The sequence below is a fragment of the Symsagittifera roscoffensis genome, chromosome 5 (assembly GCF_963678635.1).
Source record: "Symsagittifera roscoffensis chromosome 5, txSymRosc1.1, whole genome shotgun sequence".
Taxonomy (NCBI): Eukaryota; Metazoa; Xenacoelomorpha; order Acoela; family Convolutidae; genus Symsagittifera; species Symsagittifera roscoffensis.
The window spans coordinates 53,165,662-53,182,761 of record NC_087066.1 but is presented as its reverse complement, the minus strand read 5'-3'; the positions used below and the strand labels follow the sequence as shown (position 1 = coordinate 53,182,761).

At 34.8% G+C, this 17,100-nt stretch overlaps 2 protein-coding genes across 5 annotated transcripts in view; both read right to left on the bottom strand.

Annotated features, from left to right (window-relative positions):
• LOC134846093 (alpha-1,4-N-acetylglucosaminyltransferase-like) overlaps positions 1-14,579 on the bottom strand; it is a 40,935-nt gene extending 26,356 nt beyond the window's left edge. Inside the window, exons 1-2 of one of the 2 annotated variants that reach the window (XM_063863304.1) lie at positions 14,092-14,579; positions 13,343-13,403 (exon numbers count right to left, since the gene is read on the bottom strand). The gene's annotated coding sequence lies outside the window, so the exon portion shown is untranslated. Of the gene's footprint in view, positions 1-13,342; positions 13,477-14,091 lie in introns of those variants that run through there. The other variant, XM_063863305.1, reaches the window with a different exon arrangement.
• LOC134846552 (centrosomal protein of 41 kDa-like) overlaps positions 1-17,100 on the bottom strand; it is a 604,453-nt gene that overhangs the window by 103,316 nt on the left and 484,037 nt on the right. The gene's annotated exons all lie outside the window — the stretch shown is intronic.

Below are 17,100 nucleotides of genomic sequence, written 5' to 3'. Positions count from 1 at the left end.
CACGAAAACCAATCATGTTTACAGCAAACGCTCATAAAAATGCACAAGTTTATTGTCAACACAACAAAGATTCAGTTTGTTATAACCTACCGTTACACACACATGATGAAGACCACTTTCATCATCCACAAACTTTGAAATTAGCTTCCGGTACACATACCGAATGGATTTTAAAAAGAGATAAAAAACACAATGAAATTTACCAAAAAGTAACAAAAAAATTGTTAGAAAGGCAAAATAGAAATCACCAAATTAATTCACGCTTCATGCCAGCCACAGGCTTAAAAATTGGAACATTTGTTTGAATAACTAATTTTAATACACAAAAAGGAATATCCAAAAAATTACAACCACTTCGAAAAGGACCATACCAAATAATTGATAAACCTACTGAAGTAACATACAAGCTTACTGACTCCAGCAAGAAGGAAATCATACAACACCGTAACAACCTTAAACCTTATTATCCAAAGGAATACGCACTTCGCGAATTAACTCAATTATGTTCTTTCACCGGTTTACACATAGTTCAAATTAACCCACAAAAAGAACAAAATCAAAATGTTATTACTGCCAAAAATACAAAAATAATTCAACAGCAGAATATAGACCCTCAAAGATCAAACACACCAGAACTAAAAATATACCTCAAAAAGAAAGGAAAAATAAAAAATTAACAGAAAAAAATTTACCATAGGATCAACAACAAAAATCCGAACATAGAATCATCACGTCTTAGAAGTCAACCACGGAAAAACTATAAAACATTCATCCCACACTCTGAAATATTAAAGAAAGCTGAATTTCAGAAACAACCTTGATTTAATATTAGGGTAAACGTTCTTTTAAATCATTTTACACCTTCACATTTCTGTAAAAACATGCTGAAAATAACCTCGATCAATTCTAGTTCAAATTAAACCAATAGAACTTGTTCAAATTGTCACCATTCTATCTCTAACACAAACTTATTTAGCCGATAGAAATTAATCTCCAGGCATATCTATAACTATATTTTTACAAACTCCAGGTCAAAAACAAGATATTCGCTAAAACTTGACAACTAAAATAAACACTACTTCAATATTATAACCCTCCCCTATCAGATTATGCAAAAATCAACAAAATTTTCCCAATTCAGACCTCAAAAGTCCCCATACAAAAAATGGCAAAGTAGCCTAAAGTAAAAAAGACCCATGATCATTTGGCCTAAAGTACAAATATTTCAAAAATACCCCCATTTATTCAACAAATGAAAACAATACTATGAAGACCTCCCGAACACCAATAAAATAGCCCGCAACAATTTTTGCTTAAACTCAACCCACTTGTCAAAAAATCAATAGATAATTCGACCACACTTGAATTTCGCCTCAAAACTTTAAAAAATATTCAATGAACAAATCACTTCGGAAGTGCTTCTTTCCATAACAGTTGATCACATAAAACAAAAACATCTAAACCTCTTCACAAAATTTTTCAATCTATTTCAATTTTTGATATACTTTTTCCTTGAAACTTTTGAGTTCATAAATATAATTTCTATAATTGTTTGCAATCTTTTTTAAATTTTCTATTCCCTATTTGAATTATATCTCCAACTCTCCCAAATCCTTGACCACATCTACAGGTATGAATACGTATAATCTATCTAAATGATACGAACTATTTTCAGTCGAACAGATATTTTTCTTTTATACATAATTTTTTTCACATTTTTAATCTCCCTCATCATGACAGTGTGCAAATGTATAAAAAAGGTAATAGTCACCTTTGCCCTAGCAACCATCCTCTTATTACTCTTTATTGAAGAATATTATAAAAACACAAATTTTCCAGAAAAAATTAAAATTCAGATAACTTTCCAAAATTGCTAATCAACCACCACCAAACCAGCCCTCATCAACCACATCCCACGAAAGTCCAATAACACCTACAACTCCAAACAATCCCCAAACATCAACACGCATTTCTTTTCGAGACAATCCATACACCTTTGAAGAGCGACACGCACGCTTATCAGAACCACTGGAACCAGTTCATCGACAAGCACCTTTAAGTGAACCAACATATAACTTTTACCCCACCTTGCAACAAGACCTCGATCGAGTTAGACATATTAGCCAAAATCAAAATACATCTGAGATACATAGACAAATTATACATCCGCGAAGAAATAGAAATTTTCAAACCCCCAGAGTTCATTTTAATATACCTCAATCACCAACCCCAACTATCTCAGAACTTTAGAGCAGTACACTACCAGAAACTCCCACACTTCTTTCACAACATAGCATCTCAAATATACCCTCAGACTACCTAGGTTCAACCCTCACATCTCAACAAATCCGAGAAAACCCTTTTAATCCCCCAGAACGACCACCACAGAACGACCACCATATTGGACAACACACTCATATACTCAAGGTGAACCGAACATAGTAAATGAACCAATAGACATTTCTTCTGATACAACACTATCATCATTACCAGAAACACTCTCACTTCCGTCAACACCATCAATAAGCCAAGTCTCACCAACACTTTTCCCTTTAAATTTTCCAAACAATCTCCACGCTAGATACCGAGAACAATCATCGTCAAATATCCCTTTACGATTAGATTGGAATACTTTCGTAGCACCTCCCTCACTATTTGGACAACATCAAGAAAGTAACCGACTCCATAGTTGGGCACTTAATAGATTACAATATAGACAAGATATCCACGAAGATATCCGAGAACATAACATTCAAATACATCAACAAAACAGTCTCCAATTAAAGTTCGAAATCACAGTCAAACGTAATAAAATTGTTCAACACCCTTTTCCCCTAATTCCACCAAACATAACAGCTCAATCGCTACCTCCTCCATTTATAACAACTGAAGTAATATATAAATACGATAGATACACTAAAAACACAATTGGATATATCACACTTTATAACCCATACTCCGGATTATCATACATGTATATTTTAAAGATATTTACGTTTCAACACATTCTTTTTCTAATTTTTTCCGAACAACATACAAATCCATCCCCTCGTACAGGACCTCAGGATTTTTTAGTAACACACTATGATTGTGAAGAAAACGAACAAAAAACACTACACAAATACGCTATAAACCAAGTAACACAATGCGAATCAGAACCACAAGCTATAGAAAGCACAAATGTAATTGCAACTTTATACTCAAAAGCCCGATCAACAACATTAACAGGATACAAATTTACAGCAACATTTTCGGAAAAGAAAGTACATTGCTCGCAAGTCTCAAACTGAAATAAAAACCGACTAGACCACGAATCTTTCTATCAGAGTAATATAGACAGATTACTACATCTTAGCCCTCAAGACTGTAAGAATGAACTTAGACAATTAAATTTAACACAAAACGACGGAACAAATGGAAAACTTGTAAATTTTCAAGTTTTCCCAGACTCAGCACATCAAGCAGAACTTGAAAAACACCAAGGTCACATTAGACTAGACAGAAATTTCCCCTTTCATGGAACACACGGAAGACTGACATACGATCTACATGATAAACACTGGGTACCACACATAGGTATCAATGATCCCTCAAATTGCAAAGCAGATACAAAAAATAAAGGATGTCAAGAAATAATTTTTTTGATTGGAAAATACAACTTGAAAAAGTACAACTAACACGAGATTTAAAAGACGACACAATCCTTTACCAAGGCATTAGACTTCCTTGCAAAAATGACCAAGGATATTGCGATTCTACAACACGCACACAAGCAACCATAGTATGGTTTCCTGAAGAAACCTGCACAGTTTTCTAAGTTGCAAAAATACACGCTAGAAATGATTAAATTTCACCAAAAATGTTTTATTGAATCAATCCCATTTGAAAAAGTAAACCCAATTGAAAGAATAAGTACTAATTTTAGAAACATCCATAATATAGAAAATAAGTTGACACATTTTCAAATATTTCACGAAACAGAATTTGCATGTAAATACAAAAACCCACTTTACAAAACACAATACTCCGAAATACTTGTTGAATACGACGAAGGTTTCGACATGACAAACGGAAAAATAAAATTTGACCCCTATGCAACACATCACCTGATAAACGAAGATACATTAAACACCCCAGTGAACCTCCGCAAAAACGCAGGAAATCCTGATGGAAGACTAGAACCATACGACAGTGAAAGCACACATTTACAAGAATTATCATTAATGAACAATTCTTATTTTAGCGCAATACATTATGACATTCACTTAGATATGATATTTGACTACACAATTAGTAGAATATTCAAGGAAATGTCACTTTCTGATTAGAAACACTCCATCAGCTATGCGAATTAGAAAGAACACAGATTCTACAATCACTCGCATTAGCAGTACTCAAAATACCATACGCAGGATATTTGTTATCCGGAAATAGATCAAATTTCCTTAACTATGAAGGAAACATTTTATGGTTTTATACTTTCACCAAAAAAGTATCACCACTATATGTTTTTGAAGACAAACGTTGTTACAAAAGAATCCCCATATTCTACAAAAATAAAGTACATTTTTTGATACACTTTCAAGACGAACATATTTTTGTGATACCGCAGTCCCATGTGGATCACAAAATAGCCACAACGTCGTACAATTAAACCCTGGTGAAGATAAATAATATCTACTGACACCATACCCTACACTCATGCAGCCACTAAAAAAGTATTCACCAGAAAGCATTCGAGCTATTGCTCGCAACCCAAATATCGATTTACAATCAATCGGTATATATTCTAAATCCGATATACATTATCACATTAGAACACAACAGTTTCAAGAACTACTAACACAAATGGACACTATACAACGACAATCAATAGACCAAAATTTACAAAAACTTGCAGAAACAGCAGAATTTTCAGATATTTACGCACAGAAATACAGCGGATATTTTAAAGACATCAAAGACTACACATATTTAAACGGTGAAAAATATCGACCACAAGATATATCAACAATCAATATTTTTAGTTTTGTAAATCTCAAAAACGAAGTTTTAGCCTTTCTAGGATGGCCATATTACATCTTAGAAAGATTGACTATCTTATACGCAATGTTTAATTTTATTGGATTTATTTTCTCATTATTAAAAGGAATCTATAACACATGCGCAATACATACACAAGTAAACAGACAAGCCAGCGTAGCACGCATATTATTTGCAGGACTTTTTGGAATATATTCATCATCAAATAATAAAATCCTCCCAGATGCACAAATTAAAGAATACAATACAAAACTATCAACGAATCTCAAATAATAATACAAACGCATTACCTACGGCAACCCTTTTACCAAATAATCATTCATTATCTTTAGTCTCACGAAGTTTTCGAAACTTAGCAATCACAAACCCCCTAAACTTAAGACCCAGCCACATACAAAGCCCCATCCAACACATAGTGACACAACAACCTTCATACAAACAAATCATTGAACAGCCCCATACCACCACTTTTCAGTTTCAAAATAATCATTTTCTTAGCCCACGATGAGCAGACAAGTTGGATCACTCCACCAATCAAACTCCCTTCCTGCCAACCTCCAAAATCCACTCCCTATTATCTCACTTTTTGCTTTTCCGCCACTTGATTCACCACAAGCTAACACATCATCCGGCATGAATTCTGACTTTAACTCAGATATCACAATTTATACAACAATTTCACAATTCAATAATTCTGATATTGAAATCCACGACGAATTTGCCGATTCAGAACCATCCCCTTTTACACATACCCCGACCATCTCAACAACCTTCTCAAAACCCCCTTTCCGACCTATACAATCCCATAGCCAACATACATCTCCCTACACTCCTTCTCAAGTAACCCCAACATACTCCAGTAATGAACGCTCCACCAACAACTCCCCTGATAATATCCAACTTTCCGAAGAACTAGATAATTTCAGAACACTCCAACAACAATTGCTATCTCCCCACACCCTCACTATTCACCAATTATCATCAACAAAAACATCATCAAATCCACCAACACCCACACCAATTTCAGATTATACTCCATCATTAGCTCATACATTCACTTCCACAGAATCATCCAACAGTACTAACCGTGCATATAGAACTTTTAAACGTAAATTCCCCAATCATCCATTCCCATCCAAACCCGGAACCGCCCGAGAATATATCAATCATCCAGACCACACCAATACTACGAACTTTCTTCAAATAACCCTACCTTTCTTTCCCCAATATACACTAAATCAATCCGACTCTAACCCTGAACCACGTCATTTTGTAGATGAACATGTATTAATACCCACACTTCATTGGACAGCTTTTTATAATTTCACTAATCCCCTTACGCTACCACTCTATAACACCACTATCGATATTGAAAGGGTTAAAGACGAATTATTCAGATTAACCACAGCACTCACTCCACGACAATTTACATATGTAGGATATAAAAAATTACTAAAAACATTCACTGCACCCCGCGCTAACGACTACTCAATTCAATATTACGATCATAACATCATCAAATCTAATCAAGACCAATTTCTTGATGACAATAAACTTGCAAATCCACAAATCACAGAAAAGTTTTTTATTAAATCATCATACATATTCACCCTTAACATACTAGATAAAAAGCATGATCACAATCACATTATTTCAGAAGCACTATCAGACATCCAAGCATATGAATCATTTTACAAAAAATTTCAAACATTTTCTCTAACCTTTCACTTCCTGACACCAAAAGAACGCGATTTGCACTGCTCACACGACATCATGTTGAGAACTAAGCAAACACATACTCATACTTACTATCACTTTATCCAAAATCATTTTCATTTACACACACCATCACGACAACCTCACCACAGATTTCAGTTCATTAATTCCAAATACAGCTCACCATTTTTTCTAAACTTCACGTCTTGCATTAAAAATACTAACTTCCAAGGCATCCTCCGGAATTATGATCCCATCACTCAAATGTATATTTTTTGTCCCCTCACGAAGACCTTCAATGACGAAAAATCCCGACCTCTGATCATTCCGCACTCTGTTTTCCATTTTAAACTCTATTAAACCAACAGCACTAAATGATGCAGTAAGAGTTAATTCAAAGTAGTAAATTCATTTCTAAATTATTCCCCCAAATGTAGTAAATTTGAAAATACGATGAAAATCAATTACCTTTCAACCCCAAAAGCAGTAAAATTTCACCTTAAAAGCAGTACATTCAAATAAATGAAATGCAGTACTAACCTTATATATAACTTCTGTTTAAACGCACAGAAATTTTATACACAATCTCACAGCTCGCCCACGAAGAATTGTTCAAAATAATGAATTCAAGTTTAAAGTTTGCACTAACAACAACTCAAACAAGCAATAACAAGTTTCCACTTTTCCTTTAACCCGGTTGGAATGAAATTATATAATAACCAAACTAACCAACGCAGCTTACTAAACACCATAAACCAACAACTAACAGCATGACTAAGAAAAGAAAACCCACGGTACGCAAACCGTATTAAACCAGCTTAAAACTGGATAAATTATTCTTTTGAAGATTATTACCAAGTCTAAAAAAGAAACAATAAAACACCAAAAAGTCGCAAGACAAACCCAAACCACAAACAATTTGATTTTTGACAAAAGGACACAACCAATGAAACAAAAGGAAAACAAAAAACAATATAACACAAAAGTTAACACAAAACAGGACCCCTTAAAAAACCAGCATGAAATCATACTCCCCTTACTGGCCTAACCAGCCAGAGAGGACGTCCTGAGCATGCTCTATAATCGACCTAACCCACCGTGCTACATCCACGCTTTGTGAACACATCACTATTTTTGACAAGAGGTACTCAAGTGTGAGTAACTCTTAAAAATAACTGAACTAAAACTAAAACGCTTTTGTGAAATAATTAATCAAAATCATAACTAAAAAATAAGAACTAACAAAACTTTATAAAATGTAAATTATAATATGCAGTACATAGATCACGAACAACCACAAGAACGAGCATCCAAAGACTCGACGAACCCATCACACTCAACCTACAGGATGGCTAAATACAACTGACATGCCGCTCACAATCACAACTCATAAAGATTTAGAGTACGACTTGACTTCGAAGAAAAGGACTTCATTGAATCAGACCAATGACCATCTCGATATTCAAGTATAAGTACAGATCCGAGTTACAAGGCATCCCCTCCAAACACGATCTTCACGCCATTCCCAAACCAGATCGAAAAACAGTTCTCCACAACCAATTAAGAACAGACGATCATAGCAAACCAACTTGGAATCAGATTGATTTCATTGACAGTCATAGTCTTTGTCAAACGATAACTAACAACTTCCTATCGATGACTCCAACTTCTTGGAGCTTTCTTCTCCAAGAACAAAAGGAAATGATGCTCGCCAAACAACAACGACCACCATCCATCCTTCATTACAGATAGAAGATCTAAGATTCAAAACTCTGTAAACCCCGGATGGGTGGAACCAGATATAAGCTATATTTATTATTTGGTTATAAATTGGATATTTTATCTCTATAAAATATTTAATATTAACCAATCACGATCCATCTACCTAACAACCCACTTATTTGTAAGTGCTGAAATTACTTGTAATTTCAGCACCAGAGAGATTTGAATTTAACTTAGAAATTAGTTACCTCTCCAAGAGAACTTTAGCAATCGCAATAAGCCAGTATACTCTAGATCTATCGAGCCTAGCAGAGACTAGTTAAACACCCTGAGACTAGTAGATATAAGAGTAAGGTTAGGATCGGTATTAGACTAAGAAGTTGCACGAACCTATCCGGCCGAAAATAAGATAGCGTGACGAGCAGACGGTGTACCCTATCCGAAATTTTTTATGAGTTAAACCTCGAACCTAACTCATTATCGATTATATCAGGTTCTCATGGTCAGTCTCTGCAAAACTCAAAAATTTTTGATTACAATTGATTAAAAATGGATTTTTATTTGTTTTTGTCAAAGCAATAAAAACCATTTTAATCGATTATAATCGATTATAATGGATTATGATTATTTTAAAATGCTTATACCTTGAAATTTTTTGCAGATTGACAGTTGCTTTTGACTTAAAAAAAATGTATTTATGTATATTAAAAAAATTTGCTTAAGTGAGATTTACTTGGCCGATTTTAAATTTTTCTTTTCTCTTTTTTGGGGGGGGGGGGGTTCTAGTAAAAAGATGAAGGGGGCGAGGATGGGGTTGTGGGGGAGATGTGTGTGTGGGAGGGGGGTGGGGTGGGAGAGTGGGAAGTGTGTGTAGGGGTGAGGGGGGTTGGCAGGGATTTGAATGGGTGAGGGCCGCGAAAGAAGGGGTGAATGCCAAAGGATGAAGGGTGTTTTTACACAAGTAAGAACATGTTCGTTTGGGTTCTCGTTCTGCAGAACGCAACAAAAAAGTATAGACATTTCAAGTTTTGGGTTTGGGGGGGGGTTCTAGTAAAAAGATGAAGGGGGCGAGGATGGGGTTGTGGGGGAGATGTGTGTGTGGGAGGGGGGTGGGGGTGGGAGAGTGGGAAGTGTGTGTAGGGGTGAGGGGGTTTGGCAGGGATTTGAATGGGTGAGGGCCGCGAAAGAAGGTGTGAATGCCGAAGGATGAAGGGTGTTTTTACACAAGTAAGAACATGTTCGTTTGGGTTCTCGTTCTGCAGAACGCAACAAAAAGGTATAGACATTTCAAATTTACAAAAAGTAATCGATTTTCGTTGATTTCATGAAAAAAAAACTAATCGGTTTTATTAAAACCAATATTGGATTATAATTAATTATAATGGATTGTACAAACAAATTTTTGGTTGCTAAAAAAAAATCGAGTTTAACCCCCTAAAAATCCATGTTCATGGTTATATAGGTCTTTAAAATCGATTAAATGGGTTAAGTATTCTTTGTCGATATAAACCATTATAATCAATTTTTTCCATGAAACTTTAGTGTGGGATGCTCACACAATTGTTCTAATTAACTTGTTCCAATGGTAGATTCAAAACTGTTGTTGCTTGCAACTCATGATTCGACCAAGTCGGGTTAAGCCCGTGTCAGAGTTTGACTAATAATCCCCGGTACAAAAGGCTCTATAGACAAACCCAAAGTCAAAACTTGACGTCAAAGTCGCTACCAGGTAGCAGAGAGGAAAATTGACAAAATTTGCTTTTCGATAAAGAACCATCAATTTAAAATCAAAACTGAGCCCTTATTGAAAATTGAAACCTTCAAGAAAAATATCGTGTTAGAGAAAACATCAAGCGATAGTTAACATCCAGTATTTCTTAAATTTAAGCAAGACTGCTCGGATCTAATCAGGGCAGAGAACTTGCAGAGAACAATGCTTCTTAAGGTTAGGACCACCCCTGAAAAGAAAAATGTTATCTCTGCTTTTTCGGAAACATGTTTACACCTCTCTCAAAATCGGACACTATGCAAAAAGATAAAACTTGCATCTAGTTTTTTATCAACATGAACCAGTTTTTATCATTTCAAAGAAAAAATTTAGATTCGAATTAGTTTGCCATGTACCGAAAAATAACAACAAAAAAAATGAATGTAAATCTCAACCAGAGGCACAACAGCGGTTTTTCGTGAAGAGGTGAACAGTTTGCATGCTAGTCCTTTACCTTGTGGATAAATCATCTCAACTTAACCATGTGCCGACAGAAGGTATCTTTGCACTGATATGCACAACTATTTAGCTAGATGTTAGTTGCTTAAAATTGGATTTTATCTAAAAATAACCTTCATGAAGTCCAGTGCTGTGACATGACTTATCAAAATTGATGTTAATTTGATCATTAAGAAAATTTTATTTGCCGGATTTGTATTACAAAATAAAATAAATGGCAAAAATTTGAAAACTAGTTTCAAATTTTTTCAAAATTCAAATCGAAACTCATCAATTGGAAAATTTTTACTTGAGAAAGACAAAAAAATAATGAAAACTTTCCCACAAAGTTTTCATTCATAATTACTGAGCAGAAAAAATAATTACTTTAGGGAAAAAAGTAGAATAAAGCATACTTGTACCAATCTAATAAAAAACATTCTAAGATAGGATTTGTTGTTTTTGTAGAATTGACAACCATGGTTATCAGTTTTTTTTAATGTAGGGTTTGTTGTTTTCAAATAAAACTCAATCCGGGATACTAGATTGTTTTTAACAACCATTCTGAGAACTTTGCATAAAGTTTAGGAGAGAATGCTTTTCTTGAACTTTGTTGAGTCATATAAATAATTAGACAAGAGAATGATACATCTTGCTCAGAATTTGACTGAGAAGTGTTAGCGTATTGTTTGGTTGACTAAAGAAAACCCAAATGACCTATTTTTAGAGTAAAACTTTTTATTCCCAACTTTGCATATTGGGTTGCACAAAAAAGTCCCAATTTAACAATTAATGTCAACCTAAATTCAAGTTTCTAAATTTGTTCGATTTGTCCGGATAGTTTACATCAGAACTGTCAGTATAATAGGCAACAGTCATGTCAGAACGATGAATTGAGCAAAATCAAAAATCTACCAATCGAAAATCGGTATTCGAAAAAAAGACATTTCCAGGTCGTTAATTTTGAATTTCGTAAAAAAAACATGAAAAAGCAAATTTTTTGAATTTTGCCAGATCGTCGGTTAACTGGAACAACTTTTTCATTTTCATGGGTTTTAAATCAAAAACGGAAGCAAATTATGCAATGGATGGCCCGTTTCTAATTATTGCGATCAGTTAAATCACAAGTTAATCATATCAAACTTTTTCACTGCGAGTATCATATAAATGATTTTGTGTTTCAAAACGACTGTTCCTTCTCCTGTCCTTCTCAATCAATTTCGAAAGATTTTTGGAGATACATTTTTTAGTACATATTTTTCAGCAGACTCTAAATTAATCAATTAACATACTTCTTTCAGAAAAAAAAACAAAACAAGTTGATTGTTGGTGGTTGATCCAAATTTCCAATATAACACCAAAAACATTTCAAGATTTTTCATTTTGAAGTAATCCAAAAACAACAAACGGTTGAGCAGCGCTCAAGCAATTCTATGAGAAAAAAATTGCAGAAATCAAAAAGTGCACTTTTTGCCAACAAAATTTTTAAAAAAAAAACAAATTTTTTTACTGATTGCAATTGTAGAAAGTATTGAGAATAACCCGCAGATGAATATATGGACTACAAATTTTAACAAAATTAAGCTAAATTTATACCTAATTATAGCAGAAAGAATTACAATTTAAACTATGTTTGTTCATCCATGTTTGTTCACGACCAAATTCATCCATGTTTCTGCAACCTATAAAACTGTTTCAAAAAACTCAAAAAACAACATTTTTTATAACGCGTTTTAAAGTTGCTTAAATTGTTTCAATTTACCGGGAAAAAATACCAGCCAAAAAATCATAGACCTAATTCATTCTTTCTTTACAAAAAATCGTGGACAATTAATTTCTACGAAATAATGGGCTTTTTACAAACTCAGCATAATTTTGAAAAAAAATTTCAAAGCAAAATCAAATACTTTAGATACAGCTGTTATCTTGTTTGATCTAACAAAATCTTATTGCAAAAATTAAAACAGAATTGCATATTGTTTTTTTTTGGAATTAAGGAAATTGACTCTGCTTCAACTTTTAGCAGTCACATAGGTCTGCTTAAATTTTTGCGGCACATTCTCTCAAGCTTCGTAAAACGTTTTTAAAGACGCAATTGGTACCAGTTTATAAGACCGATGTTCTGTCGCTTATGAAAAAGGAAGTATTAGTAAGGGAAACAAGCAGCTCAACTAGAATTAAACATCTTGATCGTGCTATTAGAAGAGCGCATGGAACTATACTCTACAGAAAAAAAATTTGAGCCACTGAAACATTTATCTGAGTATTATCATCTCTACGGTGCTTTTGGTTTAAATTTTTATGAAATATTCAAAATTTTAAGTAAAAATGTCCGAAACAATAATAAATTCTGTTGAGTTACTAATAAAAAAAATTTTTAACAACGAGCTCGTCAAACTAAGGGCTTCTAAGCTCGTCAAACTAAAGATAAGCACTAAGTTTTTTGCAAGAATTTGAAACCAAATTATCGTTTTCGTTTTGTTTTCTCATCGATCCAACTCAGTTCTTGATATTGGAGCCAAAATAGATTGAGACTAAAAAGAAATTACTGATATTGATATTATGCACTAAGCCAAGCAAATATCATTTCTCAATGCAAGCGACCTAAATTGATATCCTATTTGAAAATAGTATACTGAGCTGCGGGGAACAAACCTGACAATGATCCGTCCGTTAGTTCTGTAACCGGGTTGTCTAATTAAGGGCTAAGCACTATCTGTATTTGAAAAACTCAGAAACAGAAAAGGTTCAAAGGGTAGTGTAAAATCTAGTACCCTCCTTACCAAGTTTTTTTATTATTAGCGCACACAGGGGCGGATCTAGGATTTTCTCGAGGAGGGGGGCGGATTTAATTAAGACCATTTATCCACGGGGGAAAGGACCAACACAAGAGCTGTACAGCTCATCACGGCGAACCGCTGTTGTGCTCCTGTTTAAGATTTCAATAAATTGTTGAAAAATTTGTCGACTTTTTTTTTAGGTCGACCGAAATGATTTGCCGAGCTCTCCCAAAGCACTAAAAAGACCCTGTTTTGGTCAAATTTTGTGCGCCGCTGCCAAAATTTTGAAAACAGGCCAAAAAAGGCGATTTTAGGCACTTTTTGGAAAATTTTGACCACAAAAATTGCCTTTTTTTGGCGCGCGCTCCCTCCTCAAAGTAAGTATATATTGGCGCCAAAGGCGCCTTTAGAAAACTTTTAGGGTCCGTCACCAAATATGGGTATCTCAAAATAGTACAAAGGGGGGAACCTTTGGGTCGGCAGGGGGTCGAATCCCTGAGGTGGGGAGAGGTGTCCGCCACCCCCCCGTCCCCCCCCCCCCCGTAATCCGCCCCTGAGCGCACAACAGTGAGATATCCGTGATCTTTACTTGCTAACTAAAAATACTAAAACAAGTAAAATTACTTAATGAGATGCTTAGTTACAGAAATATAACACTTGGTTACGAATTGGTACGGATAAATATAGATTGGATCAACTGTAATCTTTCAACAGAAGATAAGTTATGTAGTCACACACATTACTTAGCTTTAGCACCAAGAGTGTTGACAGGTTGTTGAAAGTTGAAAGTTAAGTTAATATCTATGTCGTCGCTATATCTTAGGCTGAACTTGACTGACAGAATACTGCGGTATCATGCAGTATCACAAACAGCTTCCAGAGAAATCCCTCGACTCGAAAGACCGAATGATAAGAATGGTAAAAAAAACTGTATTTTTCAATCAAATTTAATCGGAATGAAAAAAAATGCAGCGTAATCGAATGTTAAAATGCGATTTTTTAAAGGATTTTGGTGGCTGAAATTTTTCTGCTCAATATATATTTTCACAAATTATGGAAGTTCTTTTAAATTGCTTAAGGATAAGGTAGCCAAGTTTTATTTGTCAAACTCACTGAAGCAGAACTTAAGCCAATAGTCTATCTATCAAGTGTAAACATTTGTAACCTTTTAACATAGCTAGTTTCAGAAGTTTCATGGTTCACAAACCATTTTACTACACCTCGTAAAAACCCCTTGTGTTCCGATCTTGGAAGAACAAGTTCAATAAAAAACAATTTGCTGAATTTCTTTTAAAAAATTCAACTTTAGATTTTTTAATGTGATCATTAGCGAGCAAATAATGGATACTTTTGACAAAATTTGTCTTGATCTTTCGAAGAGTTCCACAACCCTTGGAACTATATCTATCTTGACAAGATCTTGGATGCCAAATTCTGACAAGCAAGTTTTCGCGAGCGTATGTCTGACTTAGATATCTTGTCAAAATAGTACACGGTTGCCTTGCCCAGATTTGGGAAAATTTTTGCAAGATATATTAAGAGTTTAATCCAAGATTAGTCGAGATCATGGCACGAATTATTATGATCAAAACACGACCTAGAGTTCTATGAATATCATAAACTGAATCATATGGTGATAGTTGATGTATTCGGGTTAAAACAAATCCCAATAGCTCAGTTTAAATGAGGAAGTGATTAATTGAACGGTGGTATAAATTGGAGAAGAGAAAAAGATTGAAACCAGCAAAAAATCAATCCTGTTTTGCCAAATTCAAACCGCACAGACTAGGATAAAGTGCTCTATCAAAGTTTCAGTGAGTTTAGCGAAATAAAAAGAGAGTATCACAGATTGTTTTGCTGCATAGGATATTGAACACGGCCGGAATTACGGTACGGTAAAACGATCTTCTCTGAACAATGCGAAAAATGATCTGGCTTAAATCAACTACTGAATCGCAGAGGAAAACAAGGCTGCTCGCATCAGGGCGAAACCCTGAAGGTTCCGACTGTTTTTTAAGGTCTATGGAGCAGTAAAAACTATAAAAGACAACTTCCAACAACAGAGCGTAAAAATTGGAAAATCAAAAAACCAGGTAACGAGAATGCAATTCATGAAAAATGTCAACTCAATCCAATAAAAAGGAAGACTAATGCTAATTCATGTACAAGAACGAGTAGAGAAAGAGCTAAACAAATTGATATGTCGGAAACACACTATAAAACTCGACAAATATTCAGACAAACAATCGATAAACCGGTAAAAAATCGGTTAAAAAAGAGCAAACCGTAAAATATGTACCAGATTCAAAAGAAGAAACAAATTCATCCGCAAAAACATATACTATATGCCCAGAATCGAATTGATATTAGACGACATAGTAAAAACCATGAAAGCGAAAGCAAAGGATCACAGTCTATTTTCAACACTCGACCTGCGCTACGCCTTTTCACAAATACGTCTGGAAGTGGAAACGAGAAGACAATGCGATTTCAGTTTATTGGGATGAAACGCAACGAGAACATAACAATTAAAAACAATGTTCTAAGGCCTCACGGACATGCCGGTCAATTTTCAAAAGTCAATAGAACGCACACTTACCAACTGCGAAAAAACTTTTGCGTAAATAGTTGACAACTTAATTGTATTAAAAAGGTCGAAAGAGACGCACAAAGAGCTATTAAAAATTTCAGTAAAAAAAATTAAACACTGAAAAATTAGCAATATCACTGGACAAATGCAAATTTGTTTGCCATTAGTTAGAATAGCCTAGTTACAACATAAGTAGAGAAAGCACAAAGCCACTTATCAAAAAACAGACGCTATAGCAAAACTCACACCACCAAAAATTTTCAAGCAATTAAAAAAATTTATGGGTTCAATACAACACCTCACGAGATACATATCAAATTAGCAAAGACAGTATCAACACGAAAAATACTTCAAAAGAACACAGACAAACACAGAAACTTGGATTGGAAGTCGAAACATGCCACCGCGTTCCACCGAACCTTGAATCTTGTACCTGAATTAAACAAAAACATACCTTTCAATCAAAACCTAGAGACCCGCGGTCTGCGATGCGTCTAGATTTGGCTTAGAAGCCGCCTTCGAGCAACTTACAGAAGAAAGTTAAGTAGCCTTAGCATATGCCTCGAGCTTCTTAAATTTACTAGAAGAAAAATATTCGTCAACGATCTAGAAGTGTTAGTGCGTGGCCGATCAAAAAATTTAAGTTTAACTTACACGGAAAAAATTTTTACCGTCATCACAGACCACTAAGCTTTAATCAGTGCATATGGTTATCCATTGTTTCCTTGGCCTTGACCAATATGGAAAAATCGTATTTGGAGCAAAGTCTCTCAGAACGTGAGTATTGCGTTTAGTTACCTTTTCATTCATGTGAAGTTATTTTGAGTTAGCTTACAAATCCGTTCGGACTCTATAAGTAATCATACGTAAAGGTAAAACATGGTACAGCCTGCTGGATACAAGAAACCACTGAATATCCTACATTTCTGGCAGAAGGCATCAACTGAGCCACCACCAGAATGGTCCAAGAGGGTAGCCATGATTGAATTGGCTGCTTTTGCCAAACACGGGATAGAAGTACGAAACTTACCCCGAACTAAATC